An 11,967-nucleotide genomic window follows, 5' to 3' on the forward strand; every position below is an offset into this window, starting at 1 on the left:
TGCAAGGAAACCAATCTCTGTTATAAAAGTCTTTCAACACCTGCTCCTGAGGAAGTGGCCTCGTGATCTGATGCCCGTTCTGCCCAGGACCCACCCACCTCTCACCGCCCCAGCCCCAGAAGAGAGCTGAGACCAGCCGAGTCTAGGGAATGAGGCAGAAGACCCCCTTCCCCCAGGAGATGGCGCCCCCAGGGAGAGGATTACAGGTCCACCCGGTGCCACCAGCAGAGCCTGGGGGCAACATGGGAGGGGATTCCAGGACTACTAGACCGAATGGATGGGAAAAAAATCTAGATTCGGCTGAAATTTCTGACATAGGTGCTCTCACCTGCGGTTTATACGTTTGGCTCAAGCCCTGAGAGGGTGGTTAATAATCTACCAGGTTGACTCATGTAAGCCTGAACAACCATGGTTTAGAATTAATGAGGTGAAACTGCTTGAAATTCCTGGCCTGCTGTATGGGACAGAGGTCAAAGGCTCAGGGAAATAGAACCGTAGAAATGGGTCTACTGTTTGCAGCTGACATGGCCACCCCCTAATCACAGCCCTCTCCCCGGAGGGGGGCCAGACGACAGTAAAATTGCATCAGTGGGTCCTTAAGGAGCTCTGGGGGACTGTCCTCTCAGGGCTGAAGGTGAAGTTGGGGGCTCAGCACTGGTACTGAATTCCCCATCTCGGTGGGAATGATGGGACCCCAGAGAGGGAGCAGAGCCCAACCACCAGGGGCGAGGCCCAGGCGTCCCTGGACAGGGAAAGAGCCGTTTGCTGGCTCCTTGCTCATGGGGTGCCTGGACAGGGAAGAGATGCCTACTGAGCGCTGCTCGGCAGATTAAGCTGTGGAAATCCCACGTCTGCTACGAAGGAACCCGGCTCGCGGCCGCTGCGGGGTTCCCAGCCCTAAGCCACTTCCCTGCACCACGCAAGATAGTTCTTCATTAAGTTTGCCCTTGAACTCCCCTGTTTTGAAAGAGCCATCTGTTTCTCACTGGCATCCTGATCTCAGAGGGCAGTGCACACGTGGGCCTTTCATCTCTGTGGGGCCAATGGTCATTACACAGGCAATTATTTAAAAGTTCATCAGGAAGTTCTCCTGACCACAAAGACAATCCAGCTAAAATGGAAACCAAAATTCAAGTAAGGAGTGAAAAAGATAGGGTTTGATTTAGACTCTGGCTTGATAAATTAAACTAAAAATTATGAACATGGGTTAGTTTCATCTGGTTTTTACCAGAAGGTAAATTAGGCAAAATTGCATTTCTGCTCAAATTCTTGGAATAAAGAATAAACCAATGTTAATGATGGCAGTGGAGTTCTCATAATGTTTCTAGCAAAGTTTTATGAGAACATCATGGGACATCATAGATCTCATGGTTTACCTACACAGTACGTGCACCAAGTTGATCGTTTTCGCAGGAATATTCATGGCCTGTAATTTCCCCAAGAACTCTTCATAGTCCTTTGAATTAAACTGCTGTGTTTTGAAGGCCTTGTTATGTCTCCTTTGTTGATGTTCTTATACCCTATTGTTATTCAGTCTAACTTTGCCAGAACCTCTCCCAGTAGCTTTGCATGTGATTTGAGCAGTCATTCAATATAAATTTAATCAATTCCATGAAATCTTACATCTTTTGCAAGATTCAAATTTTCACTTTGTCCTCTGTTGGTAATAGACTTGTATTGTATTGTGGAAAATTTGACAATCAGAAAAACTGATTGCCAGAAGTGTGGCCATGATGGTCAAGGACAGAAAGATGCCAGTACTGACCAGGGCTGGGTGTTGTGTGAGGATGTGTTCTGGAAGTGGCCAGTGCAGTGGCAAGTACAGTTAAGGAAGCCAGACCCCTTTTGCTTCACTGTTTAACAGGGGGTCCTAGGAACAAGCATCCCACTCTAAGCCCCACCTCCAACTCACTACCTGGCAAGCAGCTGGCTTTCAGGAAGTATTTGTTGAATGAATGAATTGAAAATTATGACAAATGGCATAAAGAAAAACAAAAGAGTGCTAGGAGATAGGACATTAGGAGGGGCCTAAAAGAGACTGAGATAGGACATTAGGAGGGGCCTAAAAGAGACTGAGATAGGACATTAGGAGGGGCCTAAAAAAGGCTGGGTCAAAGAAGGCCGTTGTGAAGAGGTGAAAGGTAAGGGTGGTATGAAATAATAGAAAATGTATAAATTGGTCTCTGCTCCTGGCACAGAGCTCCTGAAACCCTAGTCATTTTCTAGGTGATAAGACAAGTTGAATTTGTTGACAGTTTGTAAGACAATTAGAATTTGTTCTTATATTTGGTCTTTGACCCCAGAGCTCCTAAATCCCTTGGAATTTCCTGGGTGATAGGAGTGTCTTTTGTTCTAATGAGGTGACTCTGGGCTCCTGAATGTGGGCTGGTCTCACCAGAAAGACCAAGCCATGATTAGAACCTTGGAATTTTCAGCCCCTTCTCCTCAACATTCTCCAGAGATGGGACAGGGGATGGAAATGGAGTTAATAATGGATCATGCCTTTGTGAGGAAGTCTCCATAAAATCCCAACAGTGTGAGGTTTGAGGAGCTTCCAGTTGGTGCATTTGGAGGGTGAGGCACCCCAATTCCATGGGGACGGGAGCTTCTGCACTCAGGAACCTCCCAGACCTCGCCTTTGTACCTCTTCATCTGGGTGTTCATCCGTATCCCCTATCTCATCCTTTAATAAACTGGTAAATGTAAGTAAGTGTTCCCCTGAGTTCTATGAGTTGTTCTTGCAAATTACTGCACCCAAAAGGGAGGCAGTCATGGGAACCTCCGATTGGTAGCCAAGTCGGACAGAAGTTGTGGGTCACCTGGGGACCCACTCCTTGCCATTGGCATCTGAAGTGTGTGGGGGGCAGTCTCGTGGGACTGAGCCCTTAGCCTGTGGGATCTGATGCCGCCTCCAGGTAGGTAATGTCAGAACTGAGTTCAGTCGTAGGACACCCAGCTGGGGTCACAGAAGTGCCAGGTGTGGAGAAACCCACACATCTGTGTCAGAAGTGCTGTGAGTGTGGCAGTCATGGAGAGTAAAGGAGAAATGCAGGAGGTAGATGGAGCTTTTCCTAACACGTGTGGCTTCAGAGGGGGCGTGGCAGGGGCTGAAGGGTCAAGATTCAGCGGGTACAAAGGGGAGACGGGAGGCTCAGGCTCCGCTGGCGAGGTACCCTGGTGGCGTTTGTCTCTGTAACTCACATGATGGCAGAGGAGACAGGGAACAAACACGTTGCACCCTCTGAACCAGCCCCGCACCCCTGGGTCCACATGCTGCCCGAGGAGAGTGGCTGAAAGATCATGCAGCATCCAGGGTCTGCAACCTTGCTGGAATTTTCCAGAATTCCAGTGCTGCATGCTCTTTTTAGGTACAGAAATAGATGCTTTTTGCTGGTGAGATTCCATTATTTGAGACATCCAGCAGCAGCTCCATTCACCCTCCATGCGTCTCTTTCTCCAATCCTTTCCACCCTCTTTCCCTTCTCTGCTTCCTGCTCATTCACAACAGCCTTGCTGGAGGCCCTCCTCTTCCCCTGTCCCCCTGCCTGCCCACCCCAAACCGGGACCAAACCAAATCAACAACCAGGAACCAGTGTGCAGGCACCTGGCAGGGAGCCCGGGAGGCTGGACCCCCGGCTAGAGAAGAGGGGTGAGCCAGCATCCAGACCACCGCTCTGGGTTGGCGGAGAGAAGAAAGGGTAGAGTGGAGGGCCTTCTCTGAGGTGGGCTCCCAGACGCCTCACTCAGGAAGGCAATTATGCAGGGAAGGGCCAGAGCCCCGGGATGGGCTCCAGCAGAGGGGGCAGCTCTGAGGAGGTGCTCTGGGCTGAGGCCCAGGACACCAGAACCCATGGAGCTGGCCGAGGCCGGGGACAGCCCTGGGTGTCAGAAATCCCGAAATACGAATCACTCACATCTTGAGATCAAGATGAATGTCTTACTCATTTCATTTATGGTAAAGACATTTGGTGAACAAAACTCTCCTCTACCCAGCATTACGCACTGAAGGTTCCAAATTCAGTAAGCTCCTTCCAGACCTAGCCCTCCTGCAGATAACAGGCGATAAACTCTGGAGAAGTTACAAAACAGCTATCTGATGCCAGCGGAGTGAACAAAAACTGGCCAGGACCTGACAGAGAGCTGACACCTGGAGAAGAGATATAAGGGTGAGTTTCCATGATTATGACTTTAGCCTGGGTCAGTGGTAGCCACACAGAGTGACTAGATGCCGATAGAAAACGGCATGTCTCTGATCTGAAGAGCCAGGGGACCGGGTTCAGGGCCACCACAGCTGCTGGAAAGTGAGCAGAAAATCCAGGAGCAGAAAAAGCCAGAAAGGAGGAGCCTCAAATTCTGTGGATAAATCTGCCCAAATTACATCATCAGAATTTCAAACTTCTTCTCGTCAAGGACACTGTCAAGAAAAGAGGCAAGCCACAGACGGAAAGCAAACATGTGTCTGATGAAGGAATTACATCCAGAAGAGATCGAGAACTTCTACAAATCAAAAAATAAGACAAGCCAGTTAAAAACTAGAAAAAATATTGAACAAACATTTCACAAAGAATGTTATGCAAATATCCAATAAGCACACGAATAAATGCCCAGAGTCGTTAATATTAGCTAAAAAGGACATTAAGGGGAAAATTGATGAAATTTACATAAGGAGTGGGGATTGGGGGAATCATATCAAATTACATCAAGGTGAAGTTTCCTGATTTGGATAATTATACTGTGGTGATGTAAGAGAATGTCCTTGTTTCTAAAAACTACACTGAAAAACTTAGACATATCTTACATTCAAATGGTTCTGAAGAAATAGTGTATATATATACTATATATGTATATATACTGTATACACAGTATGTATATATACATGTATATATATACACATGTATATAGTATATATACATATATAATATATATACAAATAATAGTATATAATATACTATAATATACTATTATATTATTAATATACTATTATAGTATATAATATATGCTATATATAATATATATAATAGTATGCATATATATAAAATAGTATGTGTATAGATATATATAGTATATCTATAGTATATATACACTATAGTATATAGTATATATACTATATAGATACTATACATACTATTCTCTCTCTTCTTCTGTCTCTAAAGCAAATGGGGCAAAGATGTGAGTAACTAAGTAATTGCTGAGCCTGGTTAAGGAGTATACGGGAGTTCCTTTTACTATTCTTGCAATGTTTTTGTAAATTTGAAATTATATAAAAATAAATTATAAAAACACTGAGGAAAATGTAATGAAATTTTCAAGGACTAACAGAATTGTGCCCAAAGGACCAGAAGCTAGCATGAAGAGCTACCACTGGCCAAAGTTGTGTCTGTTTCAGCATGATAAAGAATAAGAATTGTAGTGGATTAAAACACATGGAGTCAATGAAAATCCATGAGTCCATGATGACTGCTCAAAAAAGAGAGGTCCAGAACAAACTAATCTGTTACCATTTGAAGCATTTATTGAACTAATGTCTTGCTTTTAAAATTGGTAATTCAAAGGAAGGAATTAAGTATTCACCCTGGCTTCCCAGGAGGACTGTATTTCATGGGAACCAAATAAACGCATATTTTACAGCCTGATAAATGCAGAAGGAACAGTAGTTAGAAAAACCATTTTTTTAAACCGTAATTGTAGTGGGCTGAATGGTGGCCCCAAAGATAGCAGGTCCTAATCCCTGGAACCTGTGAATGTTACCTCATTCGGAAAAAGGATCTCTGCAGATGTGATTAAAGATTTTGAGATTATCCTGGATCATCCAGGAGAGCCCTAAACCTAATCACACGTGTCCTTGTAAGAGAGACAGAGGGAGGTTTGATACAGATGTGAAAGGAGGCATCGACGCGGTGACATGGCCACGAGTCAAGGGACATGGGAGCCACCAGAAGCTGAAGCGGCAGGAAGGATCCTCCCCCGGAGCCTCTGAGGGAGCACGGCCCTGCCGAGACCTCAGTTTTGAATGTCTGGCCTCCAGAACTGTGGGAGAATAAGTTTTAGTTGTTTAAAGCCACCCAGTTTGTGGTAATTTGTACAGCAGCCCTAGGAAACCAAGACAGTAATGAAATTAACTCAGACAAAGATTATCAACTAGTGTTGGAACTGTCAGGTAAGTGACTGATGGGGAATTGGACGTGCACACAGAGCCAGAGTCCCACCAGGCACACAACTTCGAGCAGCAAGGGGACCAGAGAGGTATCGGCCACTGTGCTAGACCAGGGTCAGCCATGACAGTGGTCAACCAGGTTCACCACACCTTCTGATGAATGAAGTGGGGAGTACACACGACCACAAACGCTGAATCATCACGCCTTTAGCTGTAACTTCTAGAACATAAGAAATACGGGGACAGAAGAACAAGCTAAGAGAATCCAAACACATGGAGAAGGTCAGATATTCTGCCAGGGAGTGGCTCAGTTTCTTCAAAACCAGTGATGCTCAAAAAAAATTATAAAAAACAAAACCAAAATACCCCAGTGACTTGAGAGGGACTGTACAAAATAGAGTGTGAAGGGCAGAGGGGATTTATCATGAAGCTCACCAACCTGGGCCCGTCCGAGACCCTGACTGTGCAATCAAGTGGTGACTTTTTTTGTGTAGTTGCGGAAGCAAAGTATTTTAACCATAATCTTCTGCATCCTCCGTCTCTTTTTCTCCTGGCTCATTCAGACACGTCCTCATGATGGGGTCACTTGAACAATCAGGGGCATTTTTAGAATCCATTTAAGGGAGCATTGAGTGAGCTGAATTAAGGATAGACTTAGGAGTTTGGGTTTGGTAGAATATATGTATCTGTGACAGGTTTGCAGTAACTTCCACGTGTAGTTCTGTCATTGCTAGCTGTTCTGGAAAAGCTTCCAGAAACACTCCTGCCAGCCATTTTGATAACTTACCCAGGCTTCTGACACCCCAGGGCGTGGGGTCAAAGGTCAAGTCTCAGTCTGAACTTGTCTGGTGAGTCCAGCACCATAGACGTGGGAGTGGAGAAGGAGTACAGGCTCCAGGCTATGGGAAATTATTTCAATCATCAGATGTGCAAAGCTGTAAGGGAGGTTATTACTGATGCCAGATCAAAACAGAGTGTCTCCTGTGGGGAATATGATGATACAATGTATACAATTTATTTTTTTTATTGAAGTATTGGTAATTTACAATGTTGTGCTAGTTTCAAGTATACAGCAAACTGATTCAGTGATATATATATATATATATATATATATATTCTTTTTCAGATTCTTTTCCTTTGTAGGTTATTACAAAATATTGACTATGGTTCCCTGTGCTATACAGTAGGTCCTTGTTGTTTACCTATTTTATGTATAGTAGTGTATGTATGTTAATCGCAACGTATACAATTTTTGAGGGACCCACGTGCAATGCGGTTTATCAGAGTGCTTGTTTGAAATGCAAGCTGGAGCAATTTCGTGAGCAGGGGAAGATAAGGGTTTTGTGCTCCTCAACCACTGGTATTTCATAAACCACACTCAAGGAACAACTAATTTTCTTGCTAATGTCCCTATAGAAAACCTTACAAAATTACTGTCGTAAGAAGAGGCAATCAAAGAACATGCTGGCGAAAAAAATGTAGGAAAAGAAATACTAGAGAATTGTATTAGGCAATGAATTAGTAGCAATAGTCTGACAGTTTCCTAGTTGTGCTATATGTGGATTTGCCACCTTTTAGCTTATAATCATTTTGAAATTCCTCATTCTGAATAAATATTTGCTTCATGTAACTTTATACCCATAGTGCTGTGTGCTTTTTCTTACAGAGGCCCCATGTTCAGGGGCATAACCACCAGATGCAGTGCATGACCTGGGGTTGGGCAGACCGGCTCCCAAGGACATTTTGGGGTGAGCTGGAGACCCTTGCCCTCTGAGTGACTCTGGGAACAGGGGAGGATGGGTGAAGCCGAGCTGGAGAAATGGGAGGCCGCGGCTCCTCCGGAGTTCATGATTTCAGAGCAGTGGGGCCTGAACTGGTGCTGGGAGAGAAAGGCGGGGCCAGGAGGGACCAACGCAGGCAGACCTCAGAGACACTGCAGGTTTGGTTCCAGATGACAGCAACAAAGCGAACATCTAGGTAAAGCTGGTCACGTGAATTTTTTGGTTTCCCAGTGCATATGAAAGTTACATTTACACTATACTGCAGTCTATTAAGTGTGCAATAGCCCTAGAAAAACAATTTATGTTGGTGGGAATGTAAATTGGTACAAACATTATGGAGAACAGTACAGAGTTTCCTTAAAAAACTAAAATTAGCAATCCCACACCTGGGCGTATATCCGGAGAAAACTATAATTTGAAAAGATACATGCACCCCAGTGTTCATTGCAGCACTATTTACGATAGCCTGGACATGGAAGCAACCTAAATGTCCATCAAAGGAGGAATGGATAAAGTAGATGTGGTACATATATACAATGGAATATTACTCAGCCATAAAAAAAAGAATGAATAATGCCATTTGCAGCAACATGGATGGACCTAGAGATTGTCATACTGAGTGAAGTAAGCCAGACAAAGACAAATATAATATGCTTATATCTGGAATCGAAAAAAACTGGTACAAATGAACTTATTTACAGAACAGAAATAGAGTCACAGATGTGAAAAACAAACTTATGGTTACTGGGGGGGAAGGTGGGGGAGAGGGGCAGGGAGGGATAAACTGGGAGGTTGGGACTGACATATACACACCACTACATATAAAACAGGTAACTAATAAGGATGCTGATTATAGCACAGGGAACCAGGGTCAACCATGTAGAGCACAGGGAACTCTACTCCATACTCTGTAACGAGCTATATGGGAAAAGAATCTAAAAAAGAGTGGATACATGTATGTGTATAACTGACTCACTTTGCCGTACAGCAGAAACGAACACAACGTTGTAAATCAACTCTACTCCAATAAAAAAATTTTTAAAATAAAAATCAGTGTATGTACCTTAATTTTAAAATATTTTATTGCTAACCGTCATCTGAGCCTTCCACGAGTCAAAATCTTGTTGCTGATGGAGGGTCTTGCTTGGATGTTGATGGCTGCTGGCTGATCGGGGTGGTGGCTGCTGAAATTTGGAGCAGCTGTGGCAGTTTTTAAAGTAAGACGCCAATGACGTTTGCCACGTCAGTTGACTCTTCCTTTCACGAATGATTTCTCTGTAGCAGCAGTGCTGTGTGATAGCATTTTGCCCGCAGTAGAACTTCTTTCAAAGTTGGAGTCAGTCCTCTCAAATCCTGCAGCTGCCTTATCAACCAAGTTTATGTCACATTCTAAATCCTTTGTCGTCGTTTCAACAGTCTCCACAGTATCTTCACCAGGAGTAAGATTCCATCTCAAGGAACCACTTTCTTTGCTCATCCACAAGAAGCAACTCCTCGACTGATTAAGTTCTATCATGAAATTGCAGCAATTCAGTCCCATCTTCAGGCTCCACTTCTAATTCTACTTCTCTTGCTGTTTCCACCACATCTGCAGTTACTTCGTCCACTGAGGTCTTGAACTCCTCAAAGTCATCCATAAGGGCTGGAATCAACTTCTTCCAAACTCCTGTTAATGCTGATGCTTTGACCTCTTCCCATGAATCACGAATGTTATTAATGGCATCTAGGATGGTGAACCCTTTCCGGAAGGTTTGCGATTTCCTTTGCCCAGATCCATCAGAGGAACTAGCATCTATGGCAACTACAGCCTTCCGAAATGTATTTCTTAAATAATAAGACTTGAAAGCTGAAATTACTCCTTAATCCATGGACTGCAGAATGGGTGTTGTGTTAGTAGTCATGAAAACAACACTAATCTCATTGTCCATCTCCATCAGAGCTCTCGGGTGACCAGGTGCCTTGTCAATGAGCAGTAATATTTTGAAAGGAATCTTTTTCTCTAAGCAGTAGGTCTCAACAGTGGGTTTGGGCTTCCCTGGTGGCTCAGTGGTTGAGAATCCACCTGCCAATGCAGGGGACACGGGTTCGAGCCCTGGTCTGGGAGGATCCCACATGCCGCCGAGCAACTAGGCCCGTGAGCCACAACCACTGAGCCTGCACGTCTGGAGCCTGTGCTCCACAACAAGAGAGGCCGTGACAGTGAGAGACCCGCGCACCGCAATCAAGAGTGGCCCCCGCTTGCCACAACTAGAGAGAGCCCCCGCACAGAAACGAAGACCCAACACAGCCATAAAAATAAAAAATAAAAAAATAAAAAATAAAAAAAACAGTGGGCTTAAAATCTTCGGTAACCCATGTTGTAAACAGATGTGCTGTCAGCCAGGTTTTGTCGTTGCATTTACAGAGCACAGGCAGAGTAGATTTAGCATAATTCTTAAGGGTCCTAGGATTTTCAGAATGTGAAACAAGCAATGGCTTCAACTGCAAGTCACTAACTGCATTAGCCCCTAAAGAGAGAGTCAGCCTGTCCTCTGAAGCTTTGAAGCCAGTCACTGACTTCTCCTCTCTAGTATGAAACTCCTAGATGGCATCTTCTTCCAATGCAGGCTGTTCTGTCTACGCTGGATAACAGATGTAGCCGCCTTCATTGATTACTTAGCTAGACCTTCTGGATAACCTGCTGCAGCTTCCACATCAGCACTTGCTGCTTTATCTCCTACTTCTATGTTAGGAGACGGCTTCTTCCTTAAACCTCATGAACCAACCTCTGCTGGCTTCAGACTTTTCCTCTGCAGCTTGCTCACCTCTTTTAGCCTTCACAGAATGGAAGAGAGTTAGGGCCTGGCTCTAGATTAGGCTCTGGCTTAAGAGAATATTGTGGCTGGTTTGATCTTCTATCCAGACGAGTAAAACTTTCTCCATACCGGCAATAAAGCTGTTTCGCTTTCTCATCATTCGTGTGTTCACTGGGGCAGCACTTTTCATCTCCTCCAAGAACTTTTCCTTTGCATCCACCACTTGGCTGTTTGGTGCAAGAGATCTAGCTTTTGGCCTGTCTCGGCTTTCAACATGCCTTCCTCACTAAGCGTCATCATTTCTAGCTTTTGATTTAAAGTGAGAGACATGTGGCTCTTATTTCTCTTGAACACTTAGAGGCCATTGTAGGGTTATTAAGTGGCCTAATTTCAATGTTGTTGTGTCTCAGGGAACAGGGAGGCCCAAAGAGAGGGAGGGATGGGACGAAAGCTGGTCAGTGGAGCAGTCAGAACACACACAACATTGATCCAGTTAGTTGGCCGTCTTACATGGGTGCAGCTCATGGTGTCCCAAAACAGTGGCAATAGTCACGTCAGAGATCACTGATCACCGGAACTATCACTCAGCCATAAGAAAAGAATGAAATCATGCCATTTGTAGCAATGGATGGACCTAGAGCTTATCATACTAAGTGAAGTAAGTCAGACAGAGAAAGACAAATATCATATGATATCACTTACATGTGGGATCCAAAAAAAAAGATACAAATGAACTTATTTACAAAACAGAAATAGACTCCTCACGGACATACAAAACAAACCGATGGTTACCAAAGCGGAAAAGTGCAGGGAGGGACAAATTAGGAGTGTGGGCTTAGCAGATACACACTGCTATATATAAAATAGGTAACCAACAAGGACCTACTGTAGAGCACAGGGAACTCTACTCAATATTTTGTAATAAGCTATATGGGAAAAGAATTTGAAAAAGCATATATATATATATATATATATATCTGAATCACTTTGCTGTACCCCTGAAACTGACATGATATTGTAAATCAACTATACTTCATTTAAAATAAAAAGATCACAGATCACCACAACAAATATACAAATAATGAAAAAGTTTGAAATGTTGTGAGAATTACCAAAACGTGACCCAGAGACATGAAGTGAGCAAATGCTCTTGGAAAGATGGTGCCAGTAGACTTGCTTGACACAGGGTTGCCCCAAACCTTCAATTTGTAAAGAAAAAAAACAGTATCTGCAAAAT

Source organism: Balaenoptera physalus (assembly GCF_965194825.1).
Source record: "Balaenoptera physalus genome assembly, chromosome: 4".
Taxonomy (NCBI): Eukaryota; Metazoa; Chordata; class Mammalia; order Artiodactyla; family Balaenopteridae; genus Balaenoptera; species Balaenoptera physalus.